Here is an 18,174-nt window from a genome sequence, read left to right as displayed (position 1 = left end):
GAAGCCTAAACGAGTTATCTTATGAGCCAAGGCCCTGCCCCCCAAGTGTTGTCCACAAATACCTTCATGCACTTCTTCAAGAGCCAAGCGTGCCTCATCGGGCCTGAGACACCTCAAGTAGGGAATCACGAAAGATCTTTTGTAAAGAATCCCATCTATCAAAGAGTACCTTAGTGCCCGAACAGTTAACTTCCATACTTCAGTTGCATCACTTGGCAACCAACCGGTCTGAATGTGAGCCTTGATGGGATCAATCCATGACGTCCCCAAGCTTATGGGAGCCACTAGCTTAACATCTATGCTTCGTGTCTTCAAAACACGGAAGTACACACTTCCTGAACTTTCTTCAATCTCAGACGAAGCGAACTTTGATAGCGCATCTGCCTTAACATTTACTTCCCTTGGAATGTGTTCAACATGGCATTCATTAAATTGGGTCATCACAGCCCTTACTAGGTGGACATACTTAGCCATCGTATCATCCCTTGCCTCAAATTCTCCCTTTACCTGTGATATGATCAGCTTCGAGTCTCCACGGACCTTTAAGTTTTTTACTCTAAGTGTCCCAGCTAGACCAAGGCCAGCTATCAGGGCTTCATACTCTGCCTCATTGTTTGTGGTTAGAAAATCTAGCTTCATAGCATACTCAATTAAGAACCCATCAGGGCTTTGCAAAACCAACCCTGCTCCACTGGAATTTGTTTTTGATGCTCCATCAAATTAGAGAACCCAATATTCTTTCTCCTTATCATCCTTCTCCCTGTCCCCATTGTCGACTCCCTTTTCTTGAGGTATGGTATCTTCCTGCCCCCCGACTTCTTGGTTGGGTATGGTACATTCCACCACGAAGTCAGCTAGTGCCTGGGCTTTTATAGCCGTACATGGCTTATACTTGAGATCAAACTCTCCCAACTCTATTGCCCACTTAATCAGTCTCCCACTTGCCTTGGGATTGTGAATGATATTTCTCAGTGGCTGATTTGTTAGCACTTCAATCTGGTGAGCTTGAAAATAAGGACGCAGCTTTCTTGAAGCCATTACCAAGGCTAAAGCGAATTTCTCAATAGTTGAATAATTCAACTCAGCACCATGCAAAATTTTGCTGACATAGTATACAGGTTTCTAGACTTTCAGTTCTTCCTTAACCAACATCGCGCTCAAGGCGCTCTCTGAAACAGCCAAGTACAAGAATAAAACTTCACTCAGAACTGGCTTGTCCAACAACGGGGCCTGGGCCATATACTTCTTTAACTCTTCAAATGCCTTCTGGTTTTCCTCACTCCATACAAAGTCTTTGATGCTCTTTAGCGATTTGAAGAATGATAAACACTTGTCCCCCGACTTGGAGATGAATCGTCCTAGCGCAACAACCCTTCCTGTAAGCTTCTGAACATCCTTAACAGTTTTTGATAGTTCCATGTCCAGGATCACCTTTATCTTATCCGGGTTAGCCTCAATTCCCCTCTTTGAGACCATCAGTCCCAAGAATTTTCCAGATCCTACTTCGAAAGCACACTTCGTAGGATTCAACATCATCTTGTGGTACCTCAGGACCTCAAAAACTTCCCTTAAATAGGCTATATGATCAGTCTTTACTAGACTCTTGACTAACATGTCATCAACATAGACTTCCATAGTCTTACCAATAAGATCCTTAAAAATTCTATTCACCAACCTTTGATAGGTGGCTCCTGCATTCTTGAGACCAAACACCATAACAAGATAACAATAAACACCAAAGTCAGTGATAAATGATACCTTTGGAATGTCATCCTTATGCATTTTGATCTGGTTGTATCCGCTAAATCCATCCATGAAACTCAGCATCTCATGTCCAGCAGTGGCATCAATCAAAGTATCAATTCTAGGCAGCGGAAAACAGTCTTTGGGGCATGCATCATTCAGATCAGTGAAATCTATACACATCCTCCACTTTCCATTAGCCTTCTTCACCATTACAGAGTTTGCTAACCACTCCGTAAATTGAATCTCCTCAATGAAACCAGCCTTTAAGAGCTTTTCTACTTCCTGTTTTATAGCCTCTTGTCTTTCCGGGGCAAAATTTCTTTTCTTTTGTTTCACTGTCTTCCGGCTTGGATCCACGTTTAGCTTGTGAGTAATTAACTCCGGGTCTTTGCCTGGCATATCAGCTGCTGACCATGCAAACACATCACTATTTTCTTGCAAAAATTTCACTAACTTCCCTCTAAGGGGCTCCTCTAATGTGGCTCCAATGAAAGTCGTCCTCTCGGGATTCTCGGGGTCTAAAGGAACCGAAACCAATTCTTCTGCTGGCCTTCCTCTATTCTCATCATTTTCTTGAACATCCATATCTTCAATAGGAAGAACCTGCCCCCCCGACTCCATCTGCCCTCAAAGAGGCCACATAACAGCTTCTAGCCCTTTTTTGATCTCCTCTCTCTCTTCTCCAATCCCGTTTCGGGTGGGAAACTTCATGACTGAATGGTAGGAAGAGGGGACTGCCTTGAAGGCATGTATCCCTGTTCTCCCCATGATAGCATTATAAGTTGAACTAGCCTTTACCACCACGAAATCCAGCATCTGCGTTGCTTGCCTTGGCTCCGTACCTATGGTGGTTGGCAATTTGATTATCCCTTCCACAGGACATTCTACTCCAGCAAATCCATATATCGGCATGTCGGTTGGTGTCAACTGGGAGTCGTTATACCCCATCCTTAGAAAGGTGTCGTGGAGCAAGATATCCACAGAAGCACCATTATCCACAAGGACCCTCTTAACCGGGCTATTTCCTATTATTGGTGTTATGACCAGCGGGTCGTCATGGGGAAACTTCACACCCTCTAGGTCGGAATCATCAAAAGCCAATGTTACTTCTGTCCTGGCCCTCTTCGGGGCTTCTCCAACAATATGCATAACCTCTCTAGTATATGCCTTTCTGGAATTTTTGGACAATCCAGCAGCAGTTGGACCTCCAAAGATCGTGTTTATCACAGGCCCTCGAGGTCTCGGCCCTCCATAAATGGTGTTTATAACTGGTCCTCTAGGCTGGGGGTTTCGCCCCTGATCGTCTTGGTCCCTCCTACGATCCTCAAAGTTCTTCCTTCCATTATTATTCCTATCCCCTCCTTCTCCAGTGTATTTGTTCAATCTTCCTTTTCGAATGAGGAACTCAATTTCATCTTTCAATTGCCTACACTCATCGGTGTCATGGCCAACATCTTTGTGAAACCTGCAATACTTGCTCTTATCTAGCTTGGCGGGATCAGCCTTCAAGGACTTAGGCCAGCGAACATCTCTGTCTTTCTCAATCTCCATCAAAATCTGACTTCTAGGAGCATTCAGCTTAGCGTATTCAGTGAACTTTTGCCCAGGTCCTCCCTTCTTGGGGGTTGAATCAGGGTTTTGTTCGGTTCTAGGATATTTGTCCTTTGCAATATATTCTAAATCAGTTTTTCGCTTCTTGCCTCCAGTGGGCTCATTACTTACTACGGTCTTCCTCATGCTTTCTTCAACCTTGATATACTTCCCTGCCCTCTCTTGGAGTTGCAACATGTTTTCAGGGGGACGTTTGGCCAAGGACATCTTGAAAAACTCATCCCTGGTTCCTTGTTGCAGTGCTATCATGGCTACCTTATCATCAAGGTCTAGGACTTTTAAAGCCTCCTTTGTAAAACGATTCAGGTAATCTCTCAAGGATTCCTTAGCTCCCTGCACAAGACTCATAAGAGATGCTGAACTTTTCTCATGGACTCTTCCACTGATGAATTGCTTAATAAAAGCCTGACTTAATTCTCTGAATGATCCAATAGAATTTGGGGGCAGGCGACTATACCATCTTTGAGCCATACCCGACAGGGTTTGAGGGAAGGCCCGACACTTTATAGCATCATTCACGGGTTGCAGCAGCAGTGCATTAGAGAATGTCCTAACATGATTAGCGGGGTCTCCCGTGCCATCATAGGCTTTGATAGTGGGCATCTTGAATTTCCTCGAGATATGGGCATTCATTATCTCTTCTGTGAAGGGTGGAGTTGGATCATCAGGATCTCCAAGGGGAAGGAGATTGCTTGGATCAGTTCTTGGGACAGCAGCCCTTCTTCTTACCGGACCATCCAGGTCTATGACAGGAGGAGGATTTCTCCCCCTAGGAGGTATCTGGGGTATGGTGGCCTGGTGAGCCTCCAAATCACGCCTCAGCCTTTGGATTTCAGCCTCATGAGCCCTGATCCTTTCCTGCACTTCTTGGGGATTCGCCACTGGGGTGCTTTGGGGGCGTTGCCTTCCATCGGCCATTGGCTCTTTTCCAGGACGCCTCCTTCTCGGGGCCACTTCATCATCCGAAGATTCGGAGTCTCTTTCACTGTAAGGACCAGAAAATTCCCGATCCTCAGGGATAAGACCCAAACCTCGTATATAGGGGGGCGACTGCCCTCGTGCTTCGCTTCGCCCAGCATATCCGCTTCCTCCAACCTTGAATAGTCGGGGGAGTTGTCCCTTGTGGCTGAGGATGAGTTGCCCCTGTCTGGGCTTCCCCCTGAATAGATGCATAAGTTGAATGGGGAGGAACCTCCACGGTTGATGAAATCACCTGGGTTGTCTCTGATGGTGTTCCTTCCTCTAAAGCTCCAATTGTTCTCCGTGTTCTCGCCATGGTTGTTGTTGCGTGTCCCCACAGTCGGCGCTAAATGTTATGGATAAAAAACTAAGGTTATTATTTGCTGTATTTATTACTAAGATTCGGGAGCTCAAGGCCTTTAATGGCTGCTCTCGTGTTTCGTGGCTCGATCTGCCTTTACGAGATGCCTACGTATCTCTGTGAATTAGAGAATCAAGCCAAAAAACGTAGTTCTGATCTGTGGGGTGAGGCCCCTTATATAGATGTTGGGAGTCCTTGAATTGGACTTGGTATAGGAGACTTGGTGGGCAAGTCTCATAATTAGAATGGACTTTGGAGTCCTAGATAGTAGGAAACTGATTCTTTATCCTTTTAGGTCCCCTTGAGGCTAATCTCTAAGGATTTATATCCTTATCGGGACTCTTCTCAACATCTGATTTTTCCCTTATTAATTAATTATGAAATTAATTAATAATCAGGGCTTTTGGGCCTTTTTTATTCCATCAGGCCTGATCTGGTCCATCAGGCTTAACCTTTCTGGTCTGAGTATCATATATCTTTTTATTGGGCCTAGCAGCCCACAGCTTGTACAATTAATGCAGTATTTAATTATACTATCATAATTTATTTATCCCTATCACATAGTTTATTTAACTATTTATTTAATAATTACACTTTTAAATAGTATAAAAGTATACGAGTCGTTATAAAAATCAAATTAAAAACGGAGGGAAAAAGTTGAGATTGTGTGTGGGAAGGTGTAGATTAGTTGGGTGTGGTGCATTTAGGGGCATTAGATTAAATTGATCTAATAACTTAGATTAGTTTCTAGTTTTATTTTAAGTTTAGTTTCTATTAGATAATTTTCCTATATATATATATGGAGATGATTAAATAGAAACATTCCTTAAAATAAAAACTAAAAACTACAATATCCACCTACCTCACATTTAATTTTACTATTTCCTCAAGCCCCGACTCCTCCCCAAATCCAAAACCTCACTCTTTAATCTACCCACCAACTACCACTTTCATCACCCCCACTACTACCATCATCCCCGCCACCGTTGTTGTGCAAGACATGTCTGTACTATAACAAGACTAAGTCAAATTGATAACCTTAAGTAAGTTGTATGATAATCTAAATTTGCATTTTGTATTGTATCACTTAAGTCTGTAAATGTTAAAATAGATTAGACTGGAGTATTTTTCTGTAAACAGTCTCAAGCCTAAGAATAAACTCTGGAAGAAGATTATTAAGATCATGCCTCAGAGAAAGTGTGAAGAAGCCTGGAGTTGAATAAATCTATTTTGGGAAAACATTCTAAGTCAAGAAATCTACAAGTCACAGATTAAGTGTTATAGAGAAGTCATTCGAGAACTCCAGAATGACTTATTGAGAAGTCAAGAAAAGCTTATAGAGAAGTCTCAGAGATATCGACAAGCCAAATTGAAGATATGAAGATTGGAGATATCGACAAGTCATTTCTTTACTAGAAGACTCTGAGATATCGACAAGTCAAAATATCACTAGAGAACTCAGAGATATCGATAAGTTAATTCTACATGCAAAGAAATGGAGACCTAGATAAGTCAAGTTTACTCGAGGACTCAGAGATCTCGATAAGTCAAAGTTACACTCGAGAACTCAGAGATTTCAATAAGTCAAGATTATACTCGAGAACTCAGAGATCTCAACAAGTCAATTTTACATTCGAGAACTCAGAGACTTCGATAAGTCATATCAACTATAGAGTAATTAGAGATCTCGATAAACCATTATACTTATCGAGATGTCTAGTTCTCTATATACTAAGTTGGATATCTCGAGGTAAAACTCAAAGTACAAAGTACGGACCAGTTAAATATCCAAGATTATCAATCACCAAACAAATCAATCAATGATTTGAAAAGTCTACAAAAGCAGCTTGAAGAGTACAAGATCAAAGGCCAAGATTAACTGACAAAGTAAAGTCACAGAAATGCACGATTTGCAAAGATACACTAAGTCATAAATAGAAAGTTTTAGTTAACTAAAACTTTCTATTTCTGACTTAGTGTATCTTTGCAAATCATGCATGTCTGTGTAAAACCAGTGGTTACTATTCTATAAAGTAAACACCGGATGCTTTATTTCAGTTGTAACAAAATATATCAAAATTCTTGTAACTCTCAAGAGAGAAGCTGAGTTCTTAATATAACAAGAACCATAAATTTGTAGCAAAACACATACTTGACTTTAAGATAAAATCAAATGAGTTTTGAAAGATAGTATGTTCCTGTGCATGTTTTATTATTCCTGTTGAATTATTATCTCTATAAATTTAATTACTTTTTTCACCATCCAAAAAAGTTCAAAAAGATTAAAATTATCCAAAACACATTCACCCCCTGTGTTGTATTCATTACCTAACAACTGTCATCACCCCCTTTCTCCAACGCCATCCCCGCCGTTTCCCTTCCATCATAAACTCGTCTTCATCTTCACTTCTATGAACTTTTTTTCGATGACCTCTCTCTCTTCCCCACCTCTCTCTCTTTTCTTCACCTCACTCTACACATACTAATTAATGTATTAACAGTTATAATTAGTGATTTATGTTTGAAATTATGGTTGTGGCACAGTGGTCGTGGTGAACTAATTGAAGGTGACGGTGAGATAGGCGGCAGTGGTACAATGGTTGTGTGTAACACCCTAGTCCCACATCGAGGAGATTTGGGACTTCTATTTAGTTTAATTGACAAAGTACTACTACTTGCACCAACAAATCATGATCTTTTGGGGGCCTGTGGTGGGCTTGTTGTTTACCCAAGTTGGCTGTATTTGGGACAATAGGCTTCGACTTGTTTCAAACTCGGAATCAAGACTTGAACCAATTTTTGAAAAAGGCTCAGGATTTGACCTAGGTTGTCACATATGGTATCAGAGCCGACTCTCGAAAGCTAGATTCGTCAAGTTGCCAGAGATGGGGACACGAAGACTAGTGGTATTATTCTGCAATGGACAGAGATTCAGAGGCGGGGACACGAAGCTAACCAGTAATATCCCACAATGGCTAGAGAGGCAAAAATCTAGACCTATGGGCTGTCTGTTCTGGCCTGACGAGGACGTCAGGAGTTTAAGTGGGGGAGTTTGTAACACCCCAATCCCACATCGAGGAGATTTGGGACTTTGTTTAGTTTATAAGACAAAGTACTACTACTTGTACCAACAAATCATGATCTTTTGGGGGCCTGTGGTGGGCTTGTTATTTACCCAAATCCCGAGCCTTTTTCAAAAATCGGGTCGAGTCCCGATTCCAAGTTCGAAACAAGTCGAAGCCCACTGTCCCAAATGCAACCAACTTGGGTAACAACAAGCCCATCACAGGTGTAGCAATTGGGAATTTTGCGACGTGATTAAGTGAATAAAGTATAATTCTGTGGTGTAAGTATAAATTATGTGATTTAATAAAAGGATAAATGATTTTATTGGTTAATTGTCCTTATTGTATATTAGTAACTGGGAACGTAAAATGTGAACTATGTGTTGTTATGTGAAATGGAAATGTTTAAGTGAGTATCATATTCCAGTGATGTGTCAGTTGGTATAAAGGATTGATTGTGAAGCGTAATTGAAACACTTAGCGTCGGGCCGTCAAACAAGACGCGACCCGTTACGCGAAAAGGGGAATAATAATAAAAGGGGAAATTTTGTGATCGAATATGAGTCGAGATTTGTGAGTACGTGCTATTACTTGAGAATATGCTTGATTATGTGCTATGTTGATTTTTAAATGATTTTAAGGGATTTATTTGATTTAAAATAAGGTTTATTGAACCTTTAAAAGTTTTTATAAAATTATCTGAGTATGTTCAAGGTGTGAAATTTATTGTGTTATCTTCAAAATAGTCCTAGAGACTTTACAAAAATGATAGATGGATTTATTTCATGATCGGTGTATTTTAAAATGATTTTATCAAGTTATAATTCTATTTTGAGTGCAATCTTATAAAATCTGTAATAAATCAACCGTTCGCTCAAAAATTATTTTGAAAATATGGATGAAAAGCTTATTTCGAGATCTACGTTCTAAAATTATTATTCTTTACATTCCCATCTTTTCTGAGAGAGTTATTCATGATTTAAATTCATTTTTGAGTTTAGAATAAAAGAGAAAGGAGAATAAAAGGAAAGAAGGATTTGTTAATTACAGAAATATCCCTGCACTTTTATTATAAAAACCCACTCCCACTCCCCCTTTCTTTTTCTTTCCTTCACCCAGCTCTACTCTCTCTCTCTCTCTCTCTCTCCTTTTCTCTCGATATATTGTCTCTCCCTCTCTCTCTCCCTCTCTGTATTTATTTAAAATCCTCCATGAATCTTCATCCTATTCCATATATGAGCTTTAATTCATGTGCATGTGTGTGTTTATGCTTGCATGCAAAGTGTGTGTGTGTGTGTGTTTAGGTTCGGTTTTGAGCCGAGGCTCGAGATTTGCTTGATCAACTTGAGTTTCTGTTATTATTGTGATGAAATTGTATTGCATGTAGTTGTTGTTGCGTTTTTAAATAGAAATCGGAGGTTTAAGGTTGGAAACCCCCGAATAGGGGCACCACCATAAAACTACCGCCACCGGTGATGAACTCTGGTGAACCGGTGGTGAATGATGATGTTAAAATTGAGCTCTAGTATCCTTAAACTAATTTTTGGTGTTTGCATGTGGCGTTTTACTTAAAACCGAATGGTTTTTTTTATTTCAAAAGTTATTAAGTTGATTTTTGTTAATTTAAATGGTTGTGGATTATTGTTTTAGAAAATATTGAGAAATTAGATTAGTTGATGGTTTAAAGAATCGAATTGATGGTTGAATGTGTTGATTTTGGTAAAATTTGAAGGTTATAGGTTGATTGTAAGAGAATAAGTTGAATTATGTGCTAAGGTGAAAGATCAATCTTGTGGGTTCCAAATTATGTGTTTAAATGAATTATAGAGATGATTTTTTTATTTGGTTTTGGATGAAGTATCAAATACATGTTAAGTTATAGCTTTGCATGTAAGGATTTAAGTTAAAAAAATGATGTAAAAGGATGAGTGTTGGCTTGATCTCAAGTTTATATATGATTTTGATATTTTCATGTCGTTGTTCGATTTTTGGTTGTGTTTTGTGATTATAGCCGAATGGTTAAAGGTGTAAAAGAGGTTGATTTGATCATAGGACTTCACAAAGTAAATACATGTAAGATTACTAGGGATTAATTGGTTTATTTGGTGGTTTTGGTTCGAATTAAGTGATACAAAAGTAAAGATTGAGTCGTCTTGATATAAGACTGTATAACTGTTATTATAACTCAAGTATAGAGTTTGGATAAGGATTATATGCTATGTGTTATAATTACGTCGCAATGTGTCATTCGATGACTATTTGGTTTAAAGTATATGAGTATATGGTATAAATGTGCTTTGTGTATATGATTGAGTATATATACTCTTAGGGTATTGCGATAAGGGGTAATTGTTAAAGTTCCGGGAATGTCAAGTGGGAATCTAATTAGGGTTTTGATTTTGGATTGTAGATTCGGAGCGTGAAGGCATTCAGGCTAGGAAAGGGAAAGGTGTACTAGGTGGCAGTAGTTCAACCCTTGTAAAACAGGAAAGCGAATTCAGGCTAGTAACTCTGCCTACTTGTATAAGTTATGTATTGAAAGGATGTTGATGATGCCATGATAGAATATTGATCATTTATAACACTTGTGATAACCTGTTATTGATTCTTGAACCTTGATTTTGATTCTTGTACCATACCCGTTATTATTTCCTTGAAACACCTTGATAGTGTTCTTGTAATGACTTGATATGATTATTGTTCAAACCTTTACTGTAGACCTGTTGATTCATACCTTGATTACCTATTGATTCCTTTGGATATCTTGAATTCTTGTTAACTTAAAAAAAACCCTTTGAATTCCTTTGCACATTATTTTGATTAACCTATATATTTCCTTTGTATACCTTATTATGTAATGATCTCTAAGACTGATCTGATTCCCCAACTTACGATCTTTGATTGTCATTTGATCTTGACCATATCATTGGTATTTGATTGCCTTGATCCATTTGATTTCTTTGAATCCTTGAAATTGAACTTAAGAATGATTTTCGACTTGAAAGAGTCCGAAAGATTTCATATTCTTGGTAATGAGAAAATGAATTTAGTAAAACCTTTCATTTCCAATACAATGTTTTCCAAAATGAATTCCTAATGGATTGGATTGAGACGTAAGAGACTAGTAGGACTAGTCCAGTCATATAAGAGACTAGTGGGGCTAGTCCAATTTAAGGCTGAAATTATGCCATAGGTACCTTAACGACTAGATGGAGGTCGGTACGGGCTGATCACCCGTATTATTATTTATAAAAGTTAAAATAGTCCAATCAAGGATTCCCTATCACTTTATAAAAGATATTGAATACATTGCTTTAGCAAATTGCTTCTTTGAAAATGAAATGGCTTATAATGTTTTGAAATGAGTTGATTGTCGTATTGATTAGCATACAGCTTGTGAACCCTGATTCTTATTCTGATATTGTTATCAAGCATGCAATTGATTCCCAAAGATGAATAGATTCTCGCTTTCCATTTGAAAGATCCTTTAATGATTTGTGATGAATGTCGGCTTTCACCCTATCTTGAGCCTTGATTCCTGAAAGCCCAAACCTTTCTTCATAACCCTTTCATAGCCAAAGACAGAAATCTGTCGCCTAGAGTTTTAAAAGAGAATGCCTTAAAAGTAATTATGGATAGATATTGATTATTATATTATAGAACTGTCATTTAGTTACGTGCAGAGTTTTTATACTCATATATTTTGCTCTATTCTAACCATGGCTTTTAAGCAAGAGGATGGCCAGACTTAGGTGCATGGCTCGTAAGAGTGTACCTGGTGGCCCCTACCATGTTGTAGGCTTCCATATGCCAGAGCAGGTAGTAGAGGCTGTGTGAGAAAGCGCTTAGTCGGAAAGTCTATAAAGATACAATGGGTTATCTGCCGGTTTCAAGTCGGAATCGATTGTGTAAATTAAATATTATTTTGGGTTGTAATATATATTATCTGGTTGGTAGTTGTAATCTTGTCTCAAACTTAATCCTGTTTGATCTTGTTATTAGTTTATCGGGGTTTAAGCTTAATTAATCTTAGTTTAAGGGTGTATGGGTCCTCATTTCCTAACCCCGAGATTGAGGGCGTCACAAGTTGGTATCAGAGCTACATGATCTAGTCCCTGAGACAAGTTAGGAAAAAGGGTATTATGGGTATATATTTATATCACGAGTTCGACTCATATAGAGTTGAGTTAGACTATTAGGTATAGTCCAAGTAAAGTGAATAGGTTAAAGTGGCAACTAGAGTTAGGGCGTGAGTCGGTTGGAAGTTTTATTTAAACCCAACGTTGTTTTTTGGTTGCTGTTTTATGTTTTCTCTCAGGACCCCAGTAGTGGTAGTGATTTCGATTTATAGATTAGTTTGACCAGTATCCCAGTGTACTATATTCCACCCTCTTTAAAGGAGCCCGTGTATGTTAGTTCAGATCCAGAGGAGGATCCATCTGAGAATTGTTAGTTTCCTATGCATGTATCACCCTTGAGACAAGAGCCAGAGACCCCAGTCCCTGAGCCAGAGTCTGAGATGCCTAAGATTGTGCCTGTCAGTATTGGTGGCAAGTTAGTCCGGGATCGAGACTTTGTTTACTCCCGCATTCCTGAGTTGGGAGCTTTGCTGGATAGGCTAGCTCGAGAGTCTAGGAAGAGGACTTCAGTTGTGGATGATGAGTGGAGAGTCCAGATTAATATGGTGGAGCAGGTTTCCCGAAGGAGACTGGATGAGGGACCATCGACTAGTGATGCTGAGGCCCGGAGGCTGCATAAGATCATTCGCTGGATGTTGGTTGTGTTGAGAGAGATTCTGGATGATTAGATGATAGTGTTGATCAGGCAAGGCATCTGTGTTGGGAACCACGGACTTAGGGTGTTACTACGTTTTATGATAAAGATTACGAAAAGAGGATTACCTTGTTAATGGTTGATTCCACGCTCTTCTATTGTATTCCCAAATTCCCTTGAGCGAAGTGTGGCCTCCGTCTTCTCAAGTTATCCTCTCTTCTTGCTCCTTGGTGGCTACAATATGTTTTCACACACTCCCAAGCAAGAAGAGAATAAGAATATATATAGGCTACAATAGGGACCATGGATAATTAGGTTGGGCCTTCTAATTACATCTTGAGCCTAGCCCAATGTAATTAAATATTAATTCAATCCACTAAAGAATTAATATTTGCACTACCTTTCCTAATACCGTAATTTAATTAATTTGGTTCCAATATTATTTGCTTATTAAATTCCCCATGTTTAAAATATCATATGTCCATTAATTAAATAAATTACTGATAATTTATTTAATTAATATCTTTTATCCTTGATCATCCACTCAACCTTTATTTAATTATGCCAGAATAAATTCCACCTGCAGGGTTTCACATAATTAAATCTTTTTGAGCTTTTAAGGGGACATCATTAACCCGAATATTATCAGGACATGGATTCCTTCAATAAATAATATCCACCATGTATATAATTCCATCACCCAAAATATAATGATATAATTCAAAAGAATTATTTCATATATAAATCAAAGCATGTAAATAATATACACGTGTCAATTACTATTTCCGGATTAAGAACCTAAGCATTAATAATAACATAGAATCTTAGTTTTCCTTCTTAATCAGTATTAAGGGAACAATTCTAAATTTGATCCTGTTCAATATACACAAAGTATACTAGTATTATTTATTAGTCAATATAAACTAATCTAAATAATACTACAGCCATACCAGTGGATTGTCCAACACCACCTGTGCTGTGAACCTTATTATATTATATAACCGTATTTAACAATCTAATATTCTGTATCCCATTTGATACTAGATTGTTCACAATATATAATATTAGACAACATGTAAACATTCAAATGATTCTCAAATAAACTGGCCAGAAATAAATGTACATACTTCAAATAAATATTTTCAGTATACACTAACAATCTCCCACTTATACTCAAAATATTCTATGTGTACATCAGTATTTATTTAATCCACTATTACATAAAAATCTATGTGTCCATCCATCTGACTCCTATCGCTTCCACATGCTTGTCAAAAACCTTGGTTGGCAAGCTCTTTGTGAAAGGATCTGCTCGGTTGTCTCCTGATGATATGTGAGCCACAACTATATCCCCTCTCTTTACGATTCCTCGTATGAGATGATACTTACGTTCAATATGTTTAGCTGCTTTGTGGTCTCGCGTTTCCTTTGAATTTGCCACAGCACCAGTGGTATCACAATACACCGTCAAGCTCCTAGGCAAATTAGGTACCACATCTAAGTCCAAAAGGAAGTTCCCGAACCATACAGCCTCATTGGCAGCCTCAGAGGCCGCCACGTACTCGGCCTCCATGGTGGAGTCTGCAATGCATTTCTGCTTTACACTCCTCCATATAACGGCTCCACCTCCCAAAGTAAAAATATATCCCGAGGTTGATTTCCTCTTATCCTTATCTGATTGGAAATCTGAATCAGTATATCCCAAAGGAAATAGATCTGAGGCCTTGTAAATTAATATATACTCCTTAGTCCTTCTCAGGTACTTGAGTATAGTTTTTACTGCACTCCAATGTTCCTGACCTGGGTTCGACTGATATCTACTAACCATGCCTACAGCAAAGCAGATGTCAGGCCTCGTACATAACATAGCATACATTAAGCTTCCACATGCTGAAGCATAAGGAACCGCTTTCATGCTCTCTATATCCTTAGGTGTCGAAGGACACTGCTTCTTAGATAGAGCAACTCCATGCTTAAAAGGTAAAAAACCTTTCTTGGAGTTCTGCATGTTAAAATGAGCTAATACTTCATCAATGTAGGGCTCTTGAGATAAAGCCAACATCCTTTTCTTGCGATCCCTTATAACTTTGATCCCAAGGATGTATGCCGCTTCACCTAAGTCCTTCATGTCAAATTGTTTGAACAACCATGCCTTTACTGATGACAACATCTCAACATTGTTTCCAATGAGTAAAATATCATCTACATATAGTACTAGAAAAACCACTGCATTACCTTCACTTCTCTTATACACGCACGATTCGCTTGGACTTTGATCAAATCCATATGACTGGACTGCCTGATCAAAACGAATATTCCAGTCTCTAGAAGCTTGTTTAAGTCCATAAATAGACCTCTTAAGCTTACATACCAGATGCTCTTGGCCTTCCTTAATGAATCCTTTTGGTTGCTGCATATAGATGGTTTCTTCAAGACTTCCATTAAGAAAAGCTGTCTTGACATCCATTTGCCAAATCTCATAATCGAGATGAGCTGCTATAGATAAAAGAATACGGATTGACTTAAGCATGACTACCGGTGAAAAGGTTTCCTCATAATCGATACCTTCTTTCTGAGTATACCCTTTCGCAACAAGTCTTGCTTTCCAGGCTTTCACCTTTTTATCTAATCCCCTATTTTTCTTGTAGATCCACTTACATCCAATAGGTTTTATACCTTTGGGTGGTTCCACGAGCTCCCAGACCTGATTAGAATACATTGATTCTATCTCAGATTCCATCGCCTTTTGCCAAAGATCTGCATCTTTGTCTTGTACTGCCTCTTCGTATGTACGGGGATCATCATCATGTTCACCAGGGACCAAGTCTGAAGACTCTCCCAAAAACATGAATCTATCAGGCTGTTGAACAACCCTCCCACTACGACGAGGCACTGGTGCGGTATTAGTGACAGGTTGTACATTATGTTGTGGTTGTTCTACTTGTACTACAGCTTCATGGGTATTATTTGTCCCTCCCACTAGTTCCTCTAAAACGACACTACTCATGGGTTTGTGATTCATTATATAGTCCTCCTCCAAGAATCTTGCATTGGTGCTAACAATGACATCCCGATTCTTCGGACTATAAAATAAATATCCTTTCGTTCCCATGGGGTAGCCTACAAACAACCTTACTTCTGTACGAGATTCTAACTTAGCCGCGTTCTTGTTCAGCACATGTGCTGGACAACCCCATATTCGAATATGTCTTAGACTCGGTTTATCCCCGGTCCACAATTCTAAGGGGGTTTTAGGAACCGACTTAGAAGGTACTAAGTTCAGAAGATAAGCTGCTGTCTCTAAGGCATGTCCTCAAAATGACTTGGGTAAATCCGAATAACTCATCATCGATCTAACACTCTCTAAAAGAGTTCGGTTCCTTCTCTCTGCTACACCGTTCTGCTGGGGTGTGCCTGGTGCAGTTAACTGGGATTCTATCCCATTTTCTGATAAATATTCCCTGAATTCTCCAAGCAAGTATTCGCCACCACGATCTGATCGTAGTGACTTGATACTTTTATTAAGTCGCTTCTCCGTTTTAGCTTTGTACTCTTTGAACTTATCAAAGCACTCAGACTTACGGTGCAACAAATAAACGTACCCATATCTAGAATAATCATCAATGAAAGTGACGAAATATTCATAACCACCTCTTGCTTGGATATTCATGGGTCCACATAAATCAGAGTGAACCAATTCTAACAATTGTTTGGCTCTATTCCCTTTTGCCTTGAAAGGCCTATTAGTCATTTTACCTTCCAAGCAGGATTCACAAACTGGAAATGGCTCCACTGCCAATGAGCTTAAAGGCCCGTCTACTACCAGTCTTTGAATCCTCCTCAAGTTAATATGACCTAATCTCAAGTGCCAAAGATATGTTTGGTTCAAACTAAAAGGTTCCTTTCTTTTAGTAGAGTTAGAAGATGTGTTGTTCAATTCCCTAAATTGCAGTTGCAGTGCAGGTTGACTAGGATTAATTATATACAAATTGTCTTGCAATGTACCAGAACATATAATTCATTTATTCATCATAATAGAAACATTACAATCCAAACAAACATTATAACCATCCAAAGTAAGTTTAGAAACCGAAATTAAATTCCTTCTAAAAAAAGGTACATAAAGACAATTGTTCAAAACCAAAATCCTATCAGAACCAAAAGATAAATGAATAACTCCTACTGCAACTACCGCTACTTTCGTAGCATCTCCCATGAACACGTATATCTCACCATCTCTAAGCATTCTGGATAGTTGGAACCCCTGCATAGAATTACAAACATGATCAGTGGCTCCTATATCTACACACCAAGTGCTCGTAGATATAGCCGCTATAAATGTTTCTATAACTAGAGAAAGAGACATACCAGTATTATTTGTCTTCTTAGGAAGAGGACAATCCTGTTTCCAGTGACCTGACTGTTTGCATCTGAAGCACTTTCCCTTAGGCTTTTTCACACCACCCTGAACTCCCACTGCCTTCACAGCTTTCTGTGTCTGAGCCTTTTTCTTCTTCTTAATACCTTTCGGCTTAGAGGAAGAACCTTTCTCAGCCACATTCACTTGAACACTCTGCCGAAATAATTCTTCAGCTGCCTGAAGTTCTGTCAGCAGTTCCGCGAGACTATACTGCCTCTTGTTCATGTTGTAATTCAAGCGGAACTGCTCAAAACTCTTGGACAAGCTCATAAGGATAATGTCAATCTGGGTTTCCCCGTCAAGTTCAGCACCAAGGATCTCTATCTCATTCAGATGAGACATCATCTTGAGAACATGATCCCTTACAGGTGTGCCTTCAGCCATCTGAGTGTTCATTAAAGCCTTCATGGCTACTTGCCTAGCAGCCCTATTCTGATCTCCAAAAAGTTCCTTGAGATTAAAGAGCATATCTGAAGCAGTGGCCATAGACTGATGCTGATGCTGCAAAACACCCGACATTGCTGCCAGAATATAACATCGCGACATTTTATCAGCCTTAATCCACCGTTTATAATACTCTTTCTCATCTTCAGGAGCATCAACAGCAGGCTGTTCAGGCTTGGGTTCATAAGTGCAAAACTTGTACTCCTCAACAGTCAACACAATGTCCAAATTTCGTTTCCATTCAATATAGTTAGGTCCGGTAAGTTTGTTATCCTTAAGTATGGTGAATAGTGGATTAAAACCCATTTTATCCTGAGAATCATGCATAAAAACATCACATAAATAAGGGTGCATTAATTATTAAGATCTATTGATTCCTCTAACAATTATTAAAATTTAATGCACTAACATATAAACACCATAAGCTTCTGGCACGCCACGATGTGTGACATGTATACCACCTAATTTTGTTTAAATGTTACTTCGGTCCTATTACTAAACAATATACCACGTTGGGGTGGACTATATTATTTTTCATAGCTAAGTGTATACCATCATCAAATCTTAAATTATTCGAAATCTATGGAACTTGGTACGCCACGATGGGTGGCGTGTATACCTTCCAATATTCGTAATTTTGCCTTGAATAGAATACTTCAATTCAATATTCATCAATGGTTTGATTTCCAGGTAGTGGAGGAGTCACATCGGTCTCGCTTAAAACCCACAGCCTTACAAGTTCGATGAACCCGTTTTTGACAAAATCGCCCCAAATCAGAAATAAAGAAAATCCG

This window comes from Apium graveolens, chromosome 5, assembly GCF_009905375.1.
Source record: "Apium graveolens cultivar Ventura chromosome 5, ASM990537v1, whole genome shotgun sequence".
In the NCBI taxonomy this organism is placed as follows: Eukaryota; Viridiplantae; Streptophyta; class Magnoliopsida; order Apiales; family Apiaceae; genus Apium; species Apium graveolens.
This window is presented reverse-complemented; position numbering follows the sequence as displayed.